This window comes from Schistocerca serialis, chromosome 1 (genome assembly GCF_023864345.2).
Source record: "Schistocerca serialis cubense isolate TAMUIC-IGC-003099 chromosome 1, iqSchSeri2.2, whole genome shotgun sequence".
In the NCBI taxonomy this organism is placed as follows: domain Eukaryota; kingdom Metazoa; phylum Arthropoda; class Insecta; order Orthoptera; family Acrididae; genus Schistocerca; species Schistocerca serialis.
In genome coordinates, this window is record NC_064638.1 from 74,850,958 (window position 1) to 74,872,285 (window position 21,328).

General features: G+C 45.4%; 1 protein-coding gene across 4 annotated transcripts in view; it reads left to right on the forward strand.

Annotated features, from left to right (window-relative positions):
* LOC126461814 (protein yippee-like 2) overlaps positions 1-21,328 on the forward strand; it is a 654,536-nt gene that overhangs the window by 531,750 nt on the left and 101,458 nt on the right. For all 4 annotated transcript variants that reach the window (XM_050096026.1, XM_050096025.1, XM_050096027.1 and 1 more), the window contains one exon: positions 7,102-7,182. The gene's annotated coding sequence lies outside the window, so the exon portion shown is untranslated. The remainder of the gene's footprint in view (positions 1-7,101; positions 7,183-21,328) is intronic.

Here is a 21,328-nt window from a genome sequence, read left to right on the forward strand (position 1 = left end):
ACTGTTGTTGTACCGGTTATGATTTTCCTATTGTCACCGTAATTTCATAAACAGTAAGCTTCATTGTCTGTGTTCCATTGCTTTCCTTCAAATAAACGTGTAGAGAGATTTACTCCGAAAGCTAAAGAACTCCAGCTTTATCAGAAAATTTATCCTCTGTGTACCTACAAATCGCGTAGTGTCCTTTCTCTCTAGAGCAATGGTTCCCAACGCTTCAGAGACTATTACCCCTGGTATGTCAGCCAATACTCCCAACGAAATTTAGCACCGAACTAAACTTCAAATGTTGCACTCCTATTTCTAAAATGTTGAAAGATAAGTGGTATTAGTTACCCCTTCAGACAACGCGACTAGTGATCATAATTAATGACAGTTTGCGGATATTAAATAGAAATAACTTATTTACCGAAAGTGACAGGATATTATCTAACATCTCTGATGCTAGCGGGAATCCTACTTAGACATCTAATTAAAGAACTTCTTTGAATGAGATCGAATGAGTGAAGCTATTTATTAATAATTCTTGTCAATAAACTGACGTTGTTAATTTGAAACATAATACAAGTTTTGAACATTAACTTAGATTAATAAACGTTACGGTTACGTGATCTATGCTAATAATAAACTAGCGATTCGTAACTAAAACAACTGAACGAAAAGTTAAAGTATCGTCATCTGTAAACATTGGAAGTAAAGCTACTAAAGATTCTTCTCTCAGAGTTGGGAAGACTATACGTGTAGTGACCCACGTTTAACATTGGGTTTTAAAAGTAATCAAACTGATACTTAGCCGGGACAATGTTAACTAAAAGTAAAACCTCAATGACAGTCAATGTGTAAAAAATAAAACCAAACTTTCACCTGTTAGACGAAAAAGCGAAAGCAGAAAAAGGGCTGCTACAACATTCACCTTATTGAGGACATTACACAGGTGCCGGTCGTGGTCAAATACAAATACGACAGTGCAACCTGTAAGTTTGGTTTCATATGCATTTATGTTCCAGCATTCGTTTCGCGCGGTGTTTCCATATCCTCAGAGCCCTTTACCAGCTTGGTAGTCTTCTAACAAGGTGTTCATGGTGTAACACTTCACATTTTCGTCAGAGTATGTTTCTTTATTAGTTGAACTAAAATCTAAAAACTTCCGTTTTATGCCTCTCCCTCCACCAACGCGTAAACTGTAGTGCTGGCAGAAGAGCCAACACTGTTTCTAGAGGAGGCCGAAATGCACACGTTTAATTACACGCTGACTGGCGCGAGGTCTGGAACAGGACAATGTCTTGAGAATTGCAAATAAAGTACGTAGATGTTGTAATACTTAACTTTAATCCACAATTGTAGAACATCGCTCTTGATGATACATGCTTCACATAATAAATATTATCAATTGAATACGGCGCCTTGCTAGGTCGTAGCAAATGTAGCTGAAGGCTATATGCTAACTATCGTCTCGGCAAATGAGAGCGTAATTTGTCAGTGAACCATTGCTATGAACGTCGGCTGTACAACTGGGGAGAGTGCTAGGGAGTCTCTCTAGACTCGACCTGCCGTGTGGCAGCGCTCGGTCTGCAATCACTGATAGTGGCGACACGCGGGTCCGACGTATACTAATGGACCGCGGCCGATTTAAAGGCTACCACCTAGCAAGTGTGGTGTCTGGCGGTGACACCACATAAACACCAACAGGATGGGAGCGGCTGCGCTAGAGCCATTCGTCGCTGCCCCGTGTTGGTCATCTTGCATGATTGAAGAGTCGTGGTGTGGTGGCAGTAGCGTGTGGCAACAGAGAAGCCCCTTGTTAGGACCCGCGTCAGAATAGAGTGATGGGGCGCAGAGGACAGACTAGGGTCGAGGGGACGCGTGGGCGAGTCCTTGGCGTGACCGGCGCGGCCCAGCGGTGGGCTGTCACGGCAGACCAGCCCTCGCAGGGGATCCACGGGCGCTCGATACGCGGCTGCATATTTCACGCGCCTCCCGGAAGTCGTTCTGCGTTGCTGGCCGGAGCGGGTTCTGTCCTGTGCTGGCCGGCTATGACCTTTCACACAACAGTCCCCGCCCCCGACAACTTCGAGGTGAATGACGGCCACAGACAAACGGTACAGTGGGTAACTATATTACCAATTAATGAAAGCCCTATAAAACCTAACAGCTACACTGATGGAAAAAATATCGTAACACCAAAAAATAATTAATATACCGGATGATCAGAAAGTCAGTATAAATTTGAAAACTTAATAAACCACGGAATATTGTAGAGGTAAAAATTGACACATATGCTTGGAATGACATGCGGTTTTATTAGAACCAAAAAAAAAAAACTGCTGCCGTGACGGGTGAGAGGTACGCCGATATGTTACAGAATCGCATCATCCCCAGCCTGGCTGATAAACACCTGCTGGAACGTACGATGTTTATGCAGGATGACGCTCCACCCCATATTGCTAGACGCGTGAAAGATCTTTTGCGCGCGTCGTTTGGTGATGATCGCGTGCTCAGCCGCCACTTTCGTCATGCTTGGCCTCCCAGGTCCCCAGACTTAAGTCCGTGCGATTGTTGGCTTTGGGGTTACCTGGAGTCGCAAGTGTATCGTGATCGATCGACATCTCTAGGGATGCTGAAAGAAAACATCCGAAGCCAATGCCTCACCATAACTCCAGACATGCTTTACATTGCTGTTCACAACATTATTCCTCGACTACAGCTATTGTTGAGGAATGATGGTGGACATATTGAGCATTTTCTGTAAAGAACATCATCTTTGCTTTGTCTTACTTTGTTATGCTAATTATTGCTATTCTGATCAGATGAAGCGCCATCTGTCGTACATTTTTTGAACTTTTGTATTTTTTTTTTGTTCTAATTTAACCCCATGTCATTTCAAGCATGTGTCAATTTGTACCTCTCTATCTACATTATTCCGTGATTTATTCAGTTTTCAAATTTATACTGACTTTTTGATCACCCGGTAGATTAATGCAATGCTGATCACTTAAATATGATATTTAGACAAATATGTCCCCGAAATTTCAAGATCATAGGTTAATGTAAGCGTGAGGTATGTCATTGCAAATTTCAGATGCTGGTATATTAATAACCAGTGTAACCGCCAGAATGTTGAATGCAAGCATGCAACTTTGTGTTGTACAGGTGTCGGACTTCAGTTGCGGGATAGAGTTCCATGCCTGTTGCACCTGGTCGGTCAACACAGGGACGGTTAATGCTGGTTGTGGATGACGCTGGTGTTGTCGTCTGATGATGTCCCAGACATGCTCGATTGGAAACAGATCTGGTGATCGTGCAGGGCAAAGCAACGCGACGATACTGTGTTGGACTACAACAGCGGTATCTGGGCGAGCGTTATCCTGTTGGAAAACACATTGACAGTTCAACATAAAATTATTCAAACAAAATTATTCAATTCTAAAGATAACCAAAGAGATTATGTGAGAAAGACAAAACATATCATAGAGCACATATTACACAGATTACACTTCATACAAAATTTTATTAATCAGAAGAGAAATACTGGCCATCGTACTATAGTGTTACACTCTGTCAGTCCTATTTGGCAAGGATTCCATGCCGGTCAGCAATACTCCAGCAGAATACGGGCAAGTGTAAAGTAGGTAGTCTCTTTAATAGATCCACCACGTCTTCTAAGTGTTCTGTCAAACGCAGTCTTCGGTTTGCCTTCTCCACAACATTTTCTGTGTGATCGTTCCAGGGTAAGCTGTTCGCAATTGTGATCCCTTGGTATTTAATTGAACTGACAGCCTTTAAATTTCTGTGTGATTTATCTTTCACCGTAACTCATGGGAAAGTGTGCAAAAGAAACTACGTGCGGTATGATTAGCTGTTCTAGTGAAAGCTAGGGAATATTTTCCTCCTGTCTGCGCACCAAACCGCTTATTTTCATTCGTTAATAGTAATCAAATTAACCTTATTTAACATTTGATGTGCTATGGAGACACGAATCAACTTCGCGGGTTATCGGTTATTTAACGAGTGACTGCCAAACGAAGTGGTTCGTACCATCCAGTCAGTGTGACGTGTGATAACATAGCGTTAGGAAGTGTGTGGTTAAACTCAATGATATGCTAGCATATCAGAGTCTACTGTGAACTGAGGAATGTAGAATTTCGCTTGTGATTCGTTAAGCGAAGGCAGGCGTTTTTGTAGAGCAGCCACCGGTTGCATGTAACTACTTCTTTATTTTTACGTTTCACTCAACCGTACCGAAATTACGTAGCTGAGGGCCACGCTTTATGTATGATGGCGGCCCTATACAGAGCCAGGTATTTGTAACGTGTGGCTATCGGCTACGTAACTTCTGAAGGTTTGCGCAGTGGTCTAGTGAAATATGTAAAACTAAAGAAAAAGTTAGGTGCAACTTGTGACTGCTCAATAGTTCCAATTATGATGCGTAAACAAGAACTATTCTTCATTTAAAAAAATGATAAAGGACTGCTGAGGCTGGTAGATGATTTACTGCGTGAACTTGCTAGCCAGATGGATGGTGACGCAACAATGTGCAACTGTTTGCTATTTTATTTGGTGGTTATTGTTGTTGTGGTCTTCAGTCCTGAGACTGGTTTGATGCAGCTCTCCATGCTACTCTATCCTGTGCAAGCTTTTTCATCTCCCAGTACCTACTGCAACCTACATCCTTCTGAATCTGCTTAGTGTATTCATCTCTTGATCTCCCTCTACGATTTTTACCCTCCACGCAGCCCTCCAATACTAAATTGGTGATCCCTTGATGCCTCAGAACATGTCCTACCAACCGTTCCCTTCTTCTGGTCAAGTTGTGCCACAAACTTCTCTTCTCCCCAATCCTATTCAATACTTCCTCATTAGTTATGTGATCTACCCATCTAATCTTCAGCATTCTTCTGTAGCATATTTGGTGGTATATGATTGTAAAAAAAAAAAAAAAAAAAAAAAAAAAAAAAAAAAAAAAAAAAAAAAAATACCTATAAACTACCGATCTCATTGTATAGACTACACCCCGTAATACACTGTGGCATAGATAATACGAGTATTTTATCGCAAAAAATTTCGTGTATTACGTATCATGTGGATGCATGTGACCAGATTGCTGATCTGATCGATGTATTTACGTTTTTAACTCTAGTTTTCATTAACGGGTTTCCATATGTATGTATTAAAATACACAACCCCCCGCCACCAAACACCTTCTGTATGGATGCACCGTACATCTGGCACTTACGAAACAGCTATTCAGTAGCACCGGACGAGTAGTAGCGTAAGCAGTGTCATGTAGTTCCAAAGGTAATATGCAGTGTGCCCATAAATATTTACCCTGATAACCAAGCTATGTAACACTTTATTGGCTATCGTAAATGAAACATGCGTTACACCACATATGCCTCTACCCATTAAGTTTTGAACCTTATATAAACATTTAATACAGGTAATACAATTCGACATTTAAACCATTTCAAATTGTGCATCCCTGGTAACTCGCAAAATACATGTATCAAGCCCGTAATCAATCTCTCGCCACAAATTTTGCAATTCCGGTGGGTTGTTGCAATCTCACAAAATCAGGAGCTGCTGTTTTGTACACAGTATCTTTCACATACCTCCAAACAAAGAAATCTAAGGGGGTAAAGTCAGCTGATGTTGGAGGCCATGGAATTATGACGTCTCTGCTAATGTACCTGTAGGGGACGGTTTCATTAATAAAATGAGGCGGATTGCCATCTTGCTCAAAGATGATAGTGTCTTGCATAAGTCCGCAGCTCGTGGTCGTGCGGTAGCGTTCTGGCTTCCCGCGCCCGGGTTCCCGGGGTCGATTCCCGGCGGGGTCAGGGATTTTCTCTGCCTCGTGATGACTGGGTGTTGTGTGATGTCCTTAGGTTAGTTAGGTTTAAGTAGTTCTAAGTTCTAGGGGACTGATGACCATAGACGTTATGTCCCATAGTGCTCAGAGCCGTCTTGCATATCCTGTAGCTGGGGAACGGCATAATTCACCAACATGTCTAGGTAATCATAGCCACTGACATGGATTTCAAGGAAGAAAAATGGGGCAGTCACTTGATCAATTAAACCACATCATACATTAACCTCTTGACTGCGCCGAATATGTTTGTGTTCTCGTGCGACATGAAGATTTTATAATCCCCAGATCCGGACATTACGACGGTTAACTGATCCACAAGCATGAAATGGAGCTTTATCGGAAAAACACGCACACTTCAAGAAACCATTGTACTCATCCAAACGGTTCAGCATGTCCATTGGAAATTATTTATGTTTTGGGCGATCATTTGGTTGTAATGCGTCAACAATTTAGACGTTATACACATACAGTTTAACACGTTTGCGAACCACTTTACGCACTGTACTCTTTGGCACTTGAAGCTCACGCGATGTTTGTCTAATCGATTTCTGTGGCGACCCCGTGAATGCAGTTCGAATTGCCAGCACAGTCTTCTCTGAAACCGATGGCGTACCGCTGCTTGTCCGTTTCTGAACCGACCCCGTCGCTGCAAAAGTTTCCATCCATGTTTGTTTCGATCATCAGGTGCGTACTTTGCAAACCCTCACAGTGCACTGCAAGGGAGTAAGCGTGTCAAAACATGTAGACAAACCATTCTCTCAATATTGTCGAATCGAACTTGTTCGCGACTGCAGATAGGCAGCCCAACGAACAGATTTACAAAGCGGATTGCTTCCTTTCGCCTTCCCGGACAGCAGCGACTTTAATAAATTGCAATCACGTGCTCTTCTTCCATATGACGTTGGCTGTTGCATGAAAGGTGCCCATATGAACAACATGTCTCGTGAACTTGGAGAGGTGCTCTATTCAAAGACACGCGTCTTTTTTCTGTTTTCAAGCAGTCGTGAAACACCAGAACTGCTTCGGGCAAGAAATGAAACGTGGACAACATTTTTTTCTGGTTTGTATTAACGGGCGGATCACAATTGACGTAATTTTACAGTGGGGAAGAAAAGCTAAGCGCTAACTGCTGCCTTGCTGGCAAATATCGCTTTTATTGAGGTATAACTGTGTTGTCACATTCGCAGGCGACTTTGTTCCTCCTCGCTTGACAGTATCCGTTCTCCTTGTTGCAGGATGATTCTGATCCGGCTTTTATGGATGTGATGTTCGTCTCGTGCAAGCCAGACGAGACGGCGAGAGTGGCACACAAATAGGTAAGTACCGATTCCCGCTCTGGCAGCGCTAGCGGTCATTTTCTGCTCAGTCTGCGATGCACGCTCTTAATGTGTTGCGGTTTTTAAGGCAGGAGATTTTTCTCTTTAAGGAAAGAAAGACTAAGTCAGGCGAACGGCAGGACGGCTCCTGCACTAAGCCATTTGCGATGCCTTCCATCAATCCTCGGTTAAATCAAATTGGTGCATCCAACGATATTCCTTTGCGTTGGGTGCTGGCGCTTCCTGCAGATACACAGTCCAGTCACAGTAATGCGACCAACGCCTGTATGCGATGTCAGCGTGCAGTAACCACTCACAGACAGCAGGTGGCAGCACCGGCAGTGGAAGATACGTAAAGCGTGTCGCGGTGACGCGGAAAAAAGTTACGTCGTGGTCGTAATGGGGAAACGCAGCCATTTATCTTACGTTCAATAGGGCATGATAATTGGCGTTCGGGCCAAGGGTGGAAGTACACTATTGGCCATTAAAATTGCTACACCAAGAAGAAATAGATGATAAACGGGAATTTATTGGACAAATATATTATACTAGAACTGACATGTGATCACATTTTCACGCAATCATGGTGCATAGATCCTGAGAAATCAGTACCGAGAACAACCACCTTTGGCCGTAATAACGGCCTTGATACGCCTGGACATTGAGTCAAACAGAGCTCGGATGGCGTGTACAGGTACAGTTGTCCATGCAGCTTAAACACGATACCACAGTTCATCAAGAGTAGTGACTGGCGTACTGTGACGAGCCAGTTGCTCGGCCACCACTGACCAGAAGGTTTTAGTTGGTGAGAGATCTGGAGAATGTGCTGGCCACGGCAGCAGTCGAACATTTTCTGTATCCAGAATGTCCCATACAGAACCTACAACATGCGGTCGTGCATTATCCTGCTGAAATGCATGGTTTCGCAGGGATCGAATGAAGGGTAGAGCCACGGGTCGTGGTACATCTGAAATGTAACGTCCACTCTTCAAATTGCCGTCAGTGCGAACAAGAGGTGACCGAGACGTGTAACCAATGGCACCTCGCACCATCACGCCTGGTGATGCGCCAGTATGGCGATGACTAATACACGCTTCCAATGTGCATTCACCGCGATGTCGCCAAACACGGATGCGACCATCATGATGCTGTAACTAGAACCTGGATTCATCCGAAAAAACGACGTTTTGCCTTTCGTGCACCCAGGTTCGTCGTTGAGTACACCATCGCTGGCGCTCCTGTCTGTGCAGCGTCAAGGGTAACCGCAGCCGTGGTCTCGGAGCTCATAGTCCATGCTGCTGCAAACGTCGACGACCTGTTCGTGCAGATGGTTGTTGTCTTGCAAACGTCCCCATCTGTTGACTCAGGGATCGAGACGTGGCTGCACGATTCGTTACAGCCATACGGATAAGGTGCCTGTCATCTCGACTGCTAGTGATACGAGGCCGTTGGGATCCAGCACGGCGTTCCGTATTACTCTCCTGAACCCACCGATTCCATATTCTGCTAGCAGTCATTGGATCTCGACGAACGCGAACAGCAATGTCGCGATACGATAAACCGGAATGGCGATAGGCTACAATCCGACCTTTACCAAAGTCGGAAACGTGATGGTACGCATTTCTCGTCCTTACACGAGGCATCACAACAACCTTCACCAGGCAACGCCGGTCATCTGCTGTTTGTGTATGAGAAATCGGTTGGAAACTTTCCTCATGTCAGCACGTTTTAGGTGTCGCCACCGGCGCCAACCTAACGTGAATGCTCTGAAAAGCTAATCATTTGCATATGACAGCATCTTCTTCCTGTCTGTTAAATTTCGCGTCTGTAGCACGTCATCTTCGTGGTGTAGCAATTTTAATGACCAGTAGTGTATTTCCGAAACAGTAAAGTTTGGAAATTGTTCGCGTGACGCTTTGGTTAAAGTTTATCGTGATGGCAAAATGGCGCTATCCAAAACAGGCGCCGAGACGACGATGGTGCACAACGGGCCATAAACGACAGGGGCGAACGAAGGCTGGGGAGGTGTGTACGGGCGAATAAAGGTGGAACTGTTGAGCAGCAGACCGACCAGCTGAACCAAGACGCTAGCATTAGCGTCTGTTCAAAGAACGTTCAACGAACGCTGACGGTTGTGGGCCTTCGCAGCAGGCACATGGTTCGTTCACTAGTGCTGTCTGTTGATCATTGGCGACGAATGATGTCTACATCTACCTGATTACTCTGCTATTCACAATAAAGTGCCCGGCAGAGGGTTCAATGAACCACCTTCAAGCTGTCTCTCTACCGCTCCACTCTTGAACGGCACGCGGGAGAAACGAACACTTAAATTTTTCTGTGCGAACCCTGATTTCTCTTATTTTATCGTGATGATCATTTCTCCCTATGTACGTGGGTGCCATCAGAACGTTTTCGCAATCGGAGGAGCAAACTGGTGATTGAAGTTTCATGAGAAGATCCCGTCGCAACGAAAAACGCCGTTGTTTTAATGATAGCCACTCCAATTCACGTATCATGTCTGTGACACCATATCCCCTATTTCGCGATAATTCAAAGCGAGCTGCCCTTTTTTTGTACTTTTTCGATGTCATCAGTCTGTCCCACCTGATGCGGATCCCACACCGCACAGCAATACTCGAGAATAGGGCGGACAAGCGTAGTGTAAGCAGTCTCTTTAGTAGATCTCTTGCAGCTTCTAAGTGTTCTGCCAATGAATCGCAGTCTTTGGTTTGGTCTACCCATAATATTATCTATGTGATCGTTCCAATATAGGTTATTTGTAATTGTAATACCTAAGTATTTAGCTGAATTTGCAGCCTTCAGATTTGTGTGGCTTACCACGTAATCGCCGGCTTGAGTGACCGATCGGTTCTAGGCGTTACAGTCTGGAACCGCGCGACCGCTACGGTCGCAGGTTCGAATCCTGCCTCGGGCATGGATGTGTGTGATATCCTTAGGTTAGTTAGGTTTAAGTAGTTCTAAGTTCTAGGGGACTGATGAAGTTAAGTCCCATAGTGCTCAGAGCCATTTGAACCATTTTATCGCGTAATCTAATGTAATCGGCACGCCAGTGCCGCAGCCGGACTTCCACTAAGTGGCGACAGGTGGCCGTTTCATACGAATCACGTTTTATGTTCCATCGTACAGATGGCCATTGGCGTCTGCGGGGCGAAACGTCTGAAAGCTAACACGCTGCAACAACCGTTGAAAGGGTTCAGACCGGTGGATGGAGCGGTATGGTCCGCGCGGAATGTTTTAGTGGTATTTCCTGTGCGACGTCATTCTGGAACGCACAGTGGGTTCAACATAAGCATGCCTCTATCCTTGGGGACCATGTCCACTCGTACATACAATTTGTTTTTCGTCGACGCGATTGCACCTACCAGAAGGACAACGCAACATGTGATACAGGTCGCAGTGTACGTGCGTGATTCGAAGAGCACCAGGATGAGTTTACCGTACTCCCCTGGCCACCAAACTCTCCGGATTTAAACCCAACTCTAGAAGCTTTGGCACCAGCTCGATGGGACTGTACGCTCCATGGACCATCAAACAATAGGGCAGCTGACTCCGTATCCGTGTCTGTATCTTGCAGCACATAGTTGACTCTCTTCCTGTACGTCTTGCAGCGGTTCGTGGTGCAAAAGGTGGCTACTGAATCTGTTCACAAGGGGTGATGTTAATGTTACTGGACAGTATTTGCGATAATAGTCACACTCCTAGCCGTAAAATCTGGAGCACCATGAAGGCTACGAGCAACTAATGTCAAGAATGATTAGCATATCAGCAGAACCGCTTTCCATGCATAAGAGAAGATTAGATTGCTGGTTTCTCACTCAGAAAAGGCATTTGAATGTTGTTTGTTTGTAGGATCGTATTACGCCTCGCCTGAGAAGCAGAAACGTCTAACAGCACGTGTCGAGATTTGACAGCGACAGAATCGTGGACTATACAGGCTTGTCCGGACCGCACGACTGTCTTGTGAATCAGGAATCGAAGGGTTCAGGAGGACCATAACGTAATACAGGACCTCAACGACATACGTGACTAACGCCTGAGAGCACAGCCGTATTATTAGTCCGTTCGTGGATGGTCGCACGGCCATGTCACGTGCATTGGGTCAGACAACAAGCCTGGTGTGCAGACGGAAAGTGCGACGACGTCTCGGTGACCCACGGACTGTCAGCGCAGCGAACTTCGTTCCTCTTCACCTCCCTTGACGCAACAGAACAGGGAGGCGCACCGGAAATGGTGTAGCCAACGACGACACTGCTCACTGTACTGCCACCACATCGTCGTCTTAGTTTCTCGGTTCTGCGCGCAGCTTTATGACGGAAGCTTAGAGGAGAACGAATCGTGCCAGACTGCATTCGTCATCGCCCTTCGGGCCTACTGCGTTGCGTGATGGTATGAGTTGCCACTGCGTACACAACACGATCAACTCTGGTTGGCATATCCGGTAATTCGGACCGAAATGCTGCATTTCTGACGTGTTAAGGCCGGAGCTAACCTAACCTAACCTAACCTAACTTAACCTAATGCCCTGTCTTCGAAGTCTCCTGACATTAGCTTTCAACAAGGTAACGCAAGACATTTTGCACGTGCTCTGCTGACCTACCTCGGTAAAGGTCCTTGGACTGTTGGTCTGGACAGCACGTTTTCCAGATGTCTGTTCCATTGAAAATCGAGCCAGGTGGTGGCGTAAGCCTGCAACTGAAAGATCGTGGGATCGAATCCCATTCGGATTACGGAATATATAATCTTGCTTTTAAATTGGCCTTCACATCTAAGTGATATGGAGATTCTACAGGAATGGCAGGTAGTTCGGATTCCGTGTTAAACGATAGGTCCCTTTTCCCCGTCAGAATTACTGGAGCAGGTTAGGGAGACAGAGGTCGCTGAAGTGACGATAAGTTGAAAGACTGCGACCAGATCTTTCAGCCACAGGCAATTACTATATGTATATGGAAGTGGGATCACTGCTGTGAGCTGCAGCTTGGACATTAAGCGGTATGAGTGGCGACGAGCGAAAATGTGTACCGGACCGGGATTCGAACCAGGGATCTCCTGATTACTAGGCAGGTGCAGTAACAACTGCGCCATTCGTTACTCCTTGTTTATCGCAACTGCACGGACTGTCTCGGTACGCCTGCCGGCGAATCCACACTGCCACCAAGCGCCCCCTATACGCTGTCCCTGTTTATTACACTCCTGTTCGCTACTCGTAGATTCGCACAAGAGGTCGGATGTCTTTCGTGCACTCAAGAAAGTGGATCCATTGGCCAGCCAGACTTATCAATTATATTGTAATGGACAGGGACTACGGATGGGTGGAGCTCGGTGGGAGTCTGGATCAGCCGTGAGGCGTACCGAGATAGTCCATGCAGTGGCGCTAACGCTGTGTCCCGGATGGCGAACTGGTTACCGCACCTGTCTAGTAAGCAGGAAATCCCGGGTTAGAATCCCGGTCCGGTACACATTTTCGCTCTTCGCCACTGATTCCGCTTAATGTTCCGCTGCAGCTGACAGCAGTGATCCCCCTTCCATGCGGCATCTGCGTGGTGTACGTTCTTTCGAAGGAACAGACGACTCGCACTCATGTAATGGAATTATTATTATACCCATTGAAAACATCTGGTCACGCCATCACTCGCCAGCCACTACGTGTGGCCAACTGTGGCAACAAGTTCAAATGACATGGAGTGGACTTGACCGTACAATGTGAGAAGTGGCAACTCTTAAGTACTAAATTTCGCACCCTATATGCCCACTGACTACCTACGAATGTAAGCATGTATTAATCCCACTATCCCTGCCGCGGTGGCCGAGCGGTTCTAGGCGCTTCAGTCGGGAACCGCGCGACTGCTACGGTCGCAGGTTCGAATCCTGCCTCGGGCATGGATGTGCGTGATGTTTTTAGGTTAGTTAGGTTTAAGTAGTTCTAAGTTCTAGGGGACCCATGACCTCAGAAGTTAAGTCCCATAGTGTTCAGAGCCATTTGAACCATCATTCCACTATATTATATACGCACAGTAAGTAAAATTTCGGTACATCCTATCCTTCCTGCTGTGCAGTTTGGATGGACAGCAGTGTAGATAAAGAATAAACGCAATATACGTACTAGGGGAAATGTGATGTAACCAATGTGGCGAGAGAACTGAACGGTGTGGTCTGGGGCCGGCACTGGAGATGGTGCATGCTCCAGCCCTGTTTGCGATTGCGGGTGCAGCCCTGTCGTGTTGTGTACGCTGCCTTCTGTCCTTACTCTCAAGAACAAGTATTCGTTTCATTCTCCTACTCCTCCTCCTCCTAACACTTCTGTCTACTGTCCTTGGCTGTCATTTCGTCAAGTCCTACAATACTGATATCAGTTTTCGCCTACTGCAACAACATCAGCTCATCGCCAATAAAATTCAAGATTATGGTTCGAGTCTCGGTTTGACACAATCCCTTGTCCTCCCACCTCTCTTCCTTGTCCTCTGATCCTTACTGCATACAATAATAGTTTTTAATCCCCAAATTACATTACACAAACTTACGGCTGGTATTCCAATATTACATCTGACGTAAAAATAATTTCTAAGGTGTGTCTACTCACTCGCTATACACGGCCTGACAAAAAAAAAAAAGGTGAAGCACCCGGAAGAGGAAGAAGGCACGAAATGAAACTTCACTTGGGAGAGTATGTTATGTTTCATAAGTGATTACAAAATAGTCACATTTTCAAACAACTTGGCCGTATGAGCCGATTCATCAGTATGACGTTCCACTCCCTGTATTCATTGACTGATTCGGTTGGGAATGCGTTCTTGATATCCTTGGTACGCACTAGGATGGTACTGACAACCGAGGTAGTCCTAAACACGTTTCCTGGTTGTATTGCTGGCCGCAGGAGTATCTCATCATTAGGCAGACAGTTTATAGAGACGTGTGTGATATGCCGACAAGCATTATCCTCTTGAAGAGTGGCAGCGCTATACTGTTGCAAGAGAGGTAACACATTAGGATGCAGGATGTCTGTGACCTACCGTTGTTCTGTCAAAGTTCCTTCGGTCACTACGAGCCGTGAGCTAAAGTCATACCTGATGGTGCATTTGCTTCTCCAATGAAACATTAGCAGAATGGAACCTCTCCAGGATAGTCATCGTGGGTGGTGCAGGACCACGATTCAACACTGAACACAGTACGTCATTCATCAGCATCCGTGCTTTCCCGACACGGCACCACTCCAAAAACAGCCATTTGTGCTGTGATGCTAACGAAAGCCTACGTATCGGGAGGTAGTTTCCTAATCGAACGATAGTTTCCTAATCTTGCTGCTGTTGCTGTCCAACGAGCTCTGCGGAACAAGACAGAATGTTGCAGGGAGTCTGTTTGCTGTTATCGAATGATAGCCACAGATGTGTGAGATCCACAGTGAAGTCCCTTTCAAACTCTGCTAGATGCTGATAATGCTGTCTCACAGCAGTACGCAGCATCTCTGTGTCCTTCTCAGTGATCAATCGATATCTGACGCTCTTAACTGCTAAGGTCATCAGTCCCTAAGCTTACACACTACTTAACCTAAATTATCCTGAGGACAAACATACACACACACACACACACACACACACACACACACACACACACACACACACACACACACACACACACCCATGCCCGAGGGAGGACTCGAACCTCCGCCGGGACCAGGCGCACGGTCCATGACTGCAGCGTCTAAGACCGCTCGGCTAATCCCGCGCGGCTGAGAATAACTAGTGGTGTTCTCCCAAGGACGTCATGTAGGCACCTATTCAAGGAGTTAGGCATTTTAACTGCACCATCAGAGCATATATTTTCGCTAATGAAATTCGTTGTAAATAATGCATCTCAATCCGCGAAGAACAGTGATGTTCATACGTAGAACACTAATGTGCTTCGTGCACAATACGATGATTGATCCTCTCTTCTCGTAGTCAGACGTGGTCGGCCGATACCTTGACAAGTATGCATGCCCTCACGTTCTCATACAGATGAACAGTGGGCCATTTTCACATCCAAATGCCCCAAAAAAGCTGGATACGGCACTATTTGACCAGCCGGCCAAATTGAGATCCACAGTGAAGTCCCTTTCAAACTCTGCTAGATGCTGATGATGCTGTCACACAGGAGTACGCAGCATCTCTGTGTCCTTCTCAGTGATCAATCGATATCTGACGCTCTTCACGCCCACATATACCGTACGAAGGTTGGTAACAACACTAATGCACTGTGGTAGCCATTCTACCTGTCACAGAGAATTGCAACTCCAATCCTTTACATACCCGCCGATGATGTATGTGTATGAAGTTACGTTCACATCTGACCGTATCTGCTTGGTGCTTCACTTTTTTTTCTTTAAGCAGTGGATTTGATTACATAAAGAATGTGGATGACTTACGGATTCAGCACTGCCGAGGAAGGTAAAGATTTACCCCTCGCGCTCGGTGATGCTGAGTGCTGTTTGTCCTGCCATAGTGCTGTGTAAGCAGATTATGCTCGTACGGGGCCAAGCGGGTACAGAAGCACACTACCGAAATCCTATCGGAGGGTTATGAGAGGCAGTCAACACGAAGTGTCGCGGAACCCGTTCGACGGGGCGTTTTAGCTCCACGTCGCCTCAGGTCAGTCTGCACAGGGCAGTCACATATGCTGCTTCCTTGTGCTATCAAATTATACCTTACCCCCGTACTTTTTATTATTTTACAAACCTTCCTTACTGGCATAATAACAGGAACAATAATAGAAAGTTACTGTCTATCATATATTTTATTTTTAACATTTCTTGGTGGTATATTAGTTTTATTTACTTAAGTTACAAGAACTGGATCAAATCAAATATTTCAACCGAAATCGTTTCCTAACTTCTTCCTCTTTTATCGGATGAAGGAAGAAATACGTGGCAGTCATTTCCAGAATGACGATGAGTTTATTTTCGAGGTGGAACGCTTATTCTGTACGCAAAATGTAAAATTCTACAACGAAGGGGCCTGCTCCTCCACCAGTAGGAAAAAGATGTGTCACATGGAAGCGTGGATATGTAGAGTACTAATACCAAGGTTTATGGTCGCGTCTCGGTTTTTCTCGGCGTGGTAATGCATGCAGACTGTACCTACAGATTTTGACACGAGACTCTACCATTGCTCCTCTTTTTCCATGTCACTATGTCTGCCGCCGTTAATGGCAGAGCTGTACAGCACGAGTCAGCTGCCCCTACCTCTGGTCTTATGCAGCCTGCAACGATTTCTAGTAGCACACACCGGATCTTCGTATTCTCTCGCTCGCTACATACAAGGACTCTATTACATTTCTATTAATGACTTAAAAAAATGAACTAGACTTACTTGGTAGAAAAGCAAATGTAGTTATATTTTCTACTGGGCTAAGTTTTCGCTAGATGTCATGTTTTTTCTAGTTATTCGAGAAAAACGCGTTTGAAGGTCGCTTGCGCGTGGTACAGGGTGACACACGGGAGACGGATGGTTTTTAAGGAAATAAAACTCAGCCAACTTTAAAATGAATTCATGTTTATTTACAGAAAATGAAAGCTCATTATTTGCCATTTTAGTTAACAAAGTTATTTGTGAAAAATAGTGTCGTCAAGGTGATGTCCATCATTTAGAATGCAGGACTGTGGTCTCTTCTCAAACTCCTCCATCACACGGACTAAAATCTCTGCAGGGATGGCAGCAATTTCTTGAATGATTGTATTCTTCAACTCGTCCAAATTTCGTGGTTTGTGGTTATAGACACAGTTCTTAAGGTACCCCCACAGAAAGAAAGTCACATACTGACAAGTCGGGAGACCTGGGAGGCCAAGGAACATTGCCAAAAGGTGAGATAATCCGGCCACGAAATATGCGTCTAAGAACTGTCATTGAAGTGTTTGCTGTGTGCGATGTTGCCCCATCCTGCTGGAACCAAACGCGTTTTAAAGGTATTCGTCGTCTTCTTAGTTCTGGTTTCAAGAATGTTTCAAGCATACGAATATAACGAACCGAATAAACAGTAACCGTGGCCCCGCTCTCTTCAAAAAAAGATATTGCCCGATAATGCCAACAGAGCCAAGAGCACACCAGACTGTCACTTTTTCTGAGTGTACAGGACGCTGGTGGATAACGTGTGCATGTTCTAGAGCCCAGTAACATAGGTTTTGCTTATTCACCGGCCCGTTTAAATGAAAATGAAGTTTATCGCTAATCAATAAAATTTCATTTTCATTCGATCCCAAAATCAGTTGCATTCTGTAAGCGAAGTCTTTTCGTACAGCAAAATCAGTTTTCTTAAGTTGTTGGGCAATGAGCATTTTGTAGGGATGGAATTTTAATTCTTTATGCAAAATTCGTCTCACCCATTCAGGATTGATTCGTAACTCACTAGTATGACGTCTAGCTGACCGTCCTGGGCTTCTGATTGCCGCTTCCCTTACCCTTCTTTCAACATTTTCAGGTGTCGTTACTCTGCGTCTCGGGCCACGATGCTTCTTATCCAGTATGTTTCCAGTTCATCTGAAGTTTTCCACCCATCTGAGGATTGTGTTACGGCTCGGAACAGCTCGATGTCGACCGACATTAAACCGTGCATGCAACAATCGCTGCGTAGCAATAATAGTGTCACCACTTTTCACGAAACTGTCATAGACAGATACTCGACGTTGCAAATCCCACTGCTCCATAGTGACTGAGTAAATGAAATGGCGTCTTGTGTCGATCAGAACTATCCCCACCACGACCACCTCCCACCACCGCGCCCTCAGTACTACGCAGTTCAAAACCGTCCGTCTCCCGTGTGTCACCGTGTATTTGAAGGCTTTGCTGGTTGCATAAAACCCAGCGGTAGGGGCAGCTGAATTTCACTGCACAGCTCACTGTCTTCGCTGAACAGACAGGTGAAGCAGCAATACAAGGGCGTATACAATTGATCCAGTCAACTCACCATGGTCCTCAGCCGACTTCTGCCCCTTCACTGTAGCAATACCGCCGGTCCTGTGAGTCCGTGCCTCTGCCGGTTTCGTGCGCAGCGCCGCAGCGCTGGGGCGGGCAATCTCGGAGCCCTGCTGCACGGTCCCCGGCCTGGATTCACGGGGGGCGAGCGCCGCCCCCGAGTCCCAGGGCGGGTGTTACGTGGCGCACCGCTTTTACTGCCCGCTGCGTGCGTGACGAATCCCGAGCCCCCGGAATCCCGTATGGCCGTCTCGCGTGTCTACGGCCTCCTGTCTCGCCGTCCAATTGCTCCTCGGGATTGTCCAGAAAGTTTTTGTCCGAGGAAAATATCCTGATAGTAATCCGTACGTAGAGTACAATTCCCGTAATCGACTGATAAATTCTCGATACATAACATCTCTCTTGTGTTCTTCCGAGACAGGTACAAGGTGGTCCTAATACACTACTGGCCATTCAAATTGCTACACCACGAAGATCACGTGCTACAGACGCCAAATTTAACCGACAGGAAGAAGATGCTGTGATATGCAAATGATTAGCTTTTCAGAGCATTCGCACAAGGTTGGCGCCGGTGGCGACACCCACAACGTGCTGACATGAGGAAAGTTTCCAACCGATTTCTCATACACAGTTGACGGGCGTTGCCTGGTGAAACGTTGTTGTGATGCCTCGTGTAAGGAGGAGAAATGCGTACCTTCCCCACGTGACCGGTGTGTGTGTTTCGTGTCTTCGTTTACAGCTCTCACGTCAAATGAAATCAAAACAGATTTCTGTGGCCGGGAGCCATCAAGTGAATTAATATACATTCTCATAACCATGAAAGACCGAAACAAGTTCGTAGTTTCAATTTTCTGATATATTATTTCCACGTTATTAGCAATCAACCATTAATGTCTTAATGAAGCTATTTCTGTCTGTTTTATAGATAAATTTGCTTCTATTAATTTTTCTCCGCTGAGGCAGTTAGTTTTTTTGAAACGAAGTGTTTCATTCCGCACTATTGGCTACTTTCAACCTCGTTCAATTTAAAGTGCAAATTTTAATTTTCTGGGACTAATGATATTATACGATAATAAAGAACCAAACATGAGAATACAGTACTGGACCTCCAAGAAAATTGGTATCACGAAAACCACTTGAAAAGCTGAATATCAGGTACTTCTGCGTGCATCTGGACTTAGAAATGTGCAATTAGAGCGGAATGAAGCAGTTTAGTATGGTTTATGAAATTCCGATGCTGCTGGAGTAGTCTATGATGTGCTGTTCCTTTTATGACACTGTAAGATCTCTTAATGCTATATACGTACGAACATACGTAAACATTGACTTGAAGCTAAGTAGGCAAATTTTGTCAGTAGTTTTGAACTAAATATTTTGTTTCAAATAGAATGACAGCTGTAGCACAATTTTATAAATCTGCCTTCTGTGAAACAGTGTTTTTCGATCACAAGGCACTTGTCTAGTACTTCCTCTAGGCCTGAAGTTATTTCTTAATTTGTGTTTACATCTTAAATTTATAAAATGCCATTCTATACTAAATTTTAGACTGGCCGCATACCGTGTTTTATCGTTTCAACTCCCCACATGGCTTCATATTTCTTCCTAGAGTAGAATATAAACTGTCAGTTGTACAGTTTCTTTGCCTCACAGAAACCATGTTAATTTTTTCACATTTTGAAATAGTATGAAATTTATTGTCCTTTATTTCGGTGTAAGCTACACAAGAAACTGTCTCTCTCTCTCTCTCCTTTTTTTTTCCCCCAAGAGATTTGTATTCCATCCCACTAGCTTTTTACACTGCTGTTTAGTTGCAAACCTGTTGGAAATGCTACATAACAATATTTCAGAGGACGAATTAAAAAAAAAAATAAACACTGTCGAAGTCACCCCTTAGCAAAATTCTATGGTACTTCGAGCTGTGGAACCTAATTTTGAAATGATATTTTGCCAAGAACTGCTTCCTTATTTGCATCCTTTATCAGTGTGGGATATGATAAAACAATTGCTCAAAGTACAACTCAGTATGTCCTCTCAACAACATGCCGCAGGGCTGCATATGGTCACGTGATGCCTCACCACGCACGAAATTCCACCAGAAATACGACGAGAAGCGTATGAGCAGAGCAAACACCAAGCACGGGCTGCCTACGTCATCGAAGCTGCGCATGGTCAGTACAGCCTGTTGTCTGGCGCTTTCTGGTAACTGCTCGAACGAACCTTATAGTGACAATGCCCATACTGGAATCGACCATCTCCCCGACTGAGTCTATTACTGTTGCAGAAGAAAGAAAAGAGAACAGAAGACTGTGTGCGGTGAGGCAGGTAAACCTCTGCACTTTTTTCGTGGCTCCGAGGTGGCCTCTTGTCTCTGTGACGCTAATCTGAAGAGCTGATGAGCCAATTTGGCTGCCACCTGGCGGGTGTTAGGGGGACAAGAGAAGTAATCGACTCCGTCCGGATTGGACGCGAAATCGTCAGTCACTGGAGGTGGCTGGGTGGAGGCGTCCCACGCGAAAGAAAACGCTCCGCTGCGTGTTGGAAGGATACCAGCCAGTACAGGGGCGTAATGGCCGCTCCGTTAGCCTGGCTCTCCCTTAACGGCTCGTAATGAGGGCTGCTTTTACGTCTGTCCCATTCTGTCGTCTCGCTCTTCTGTCTGCTGGGACGAACCATCATTCAGCCGCAGGGGCCAGCAAATGCCGCCAATCACGCGAACGCCTGCCATTTTCTACGTTAACTTTTTCCCTCGAATGGAATGACTCGCAGTTTATTTAGATCACGTATAACAGCAGGGCAAATGTGGACTTTTTTTGTGATTGCACATTTTGTAACGATAAAGGTCACACGCTACCGGAAGAAAAAAAATGCGACACCCTCAAGGAGAGGGTAATTTTATTGAGAAGCGAGGTGGCAGGTCGTTCGTCATCGTAGGAGTGGATGATGAAAAATTCAGGCCAAATGAGACCCATGGGTCACAGTAAAGGCTGCCCAAACAGTAGCATCATAATACAGTTTACCCTCTTCTGTCGACAACGTAAGCATGTATTCTCGCATGCGAACAGTCATCAAGGCGCCGATGGCATCCTGCCATAGACTGAACCAGTCATCTTGCACCTCTTGCTGCAAGTCAGCAATGGTTCTTGCAGGTCGTGGAGAACGAGGAAGTTACCGCTACATCATCTCCC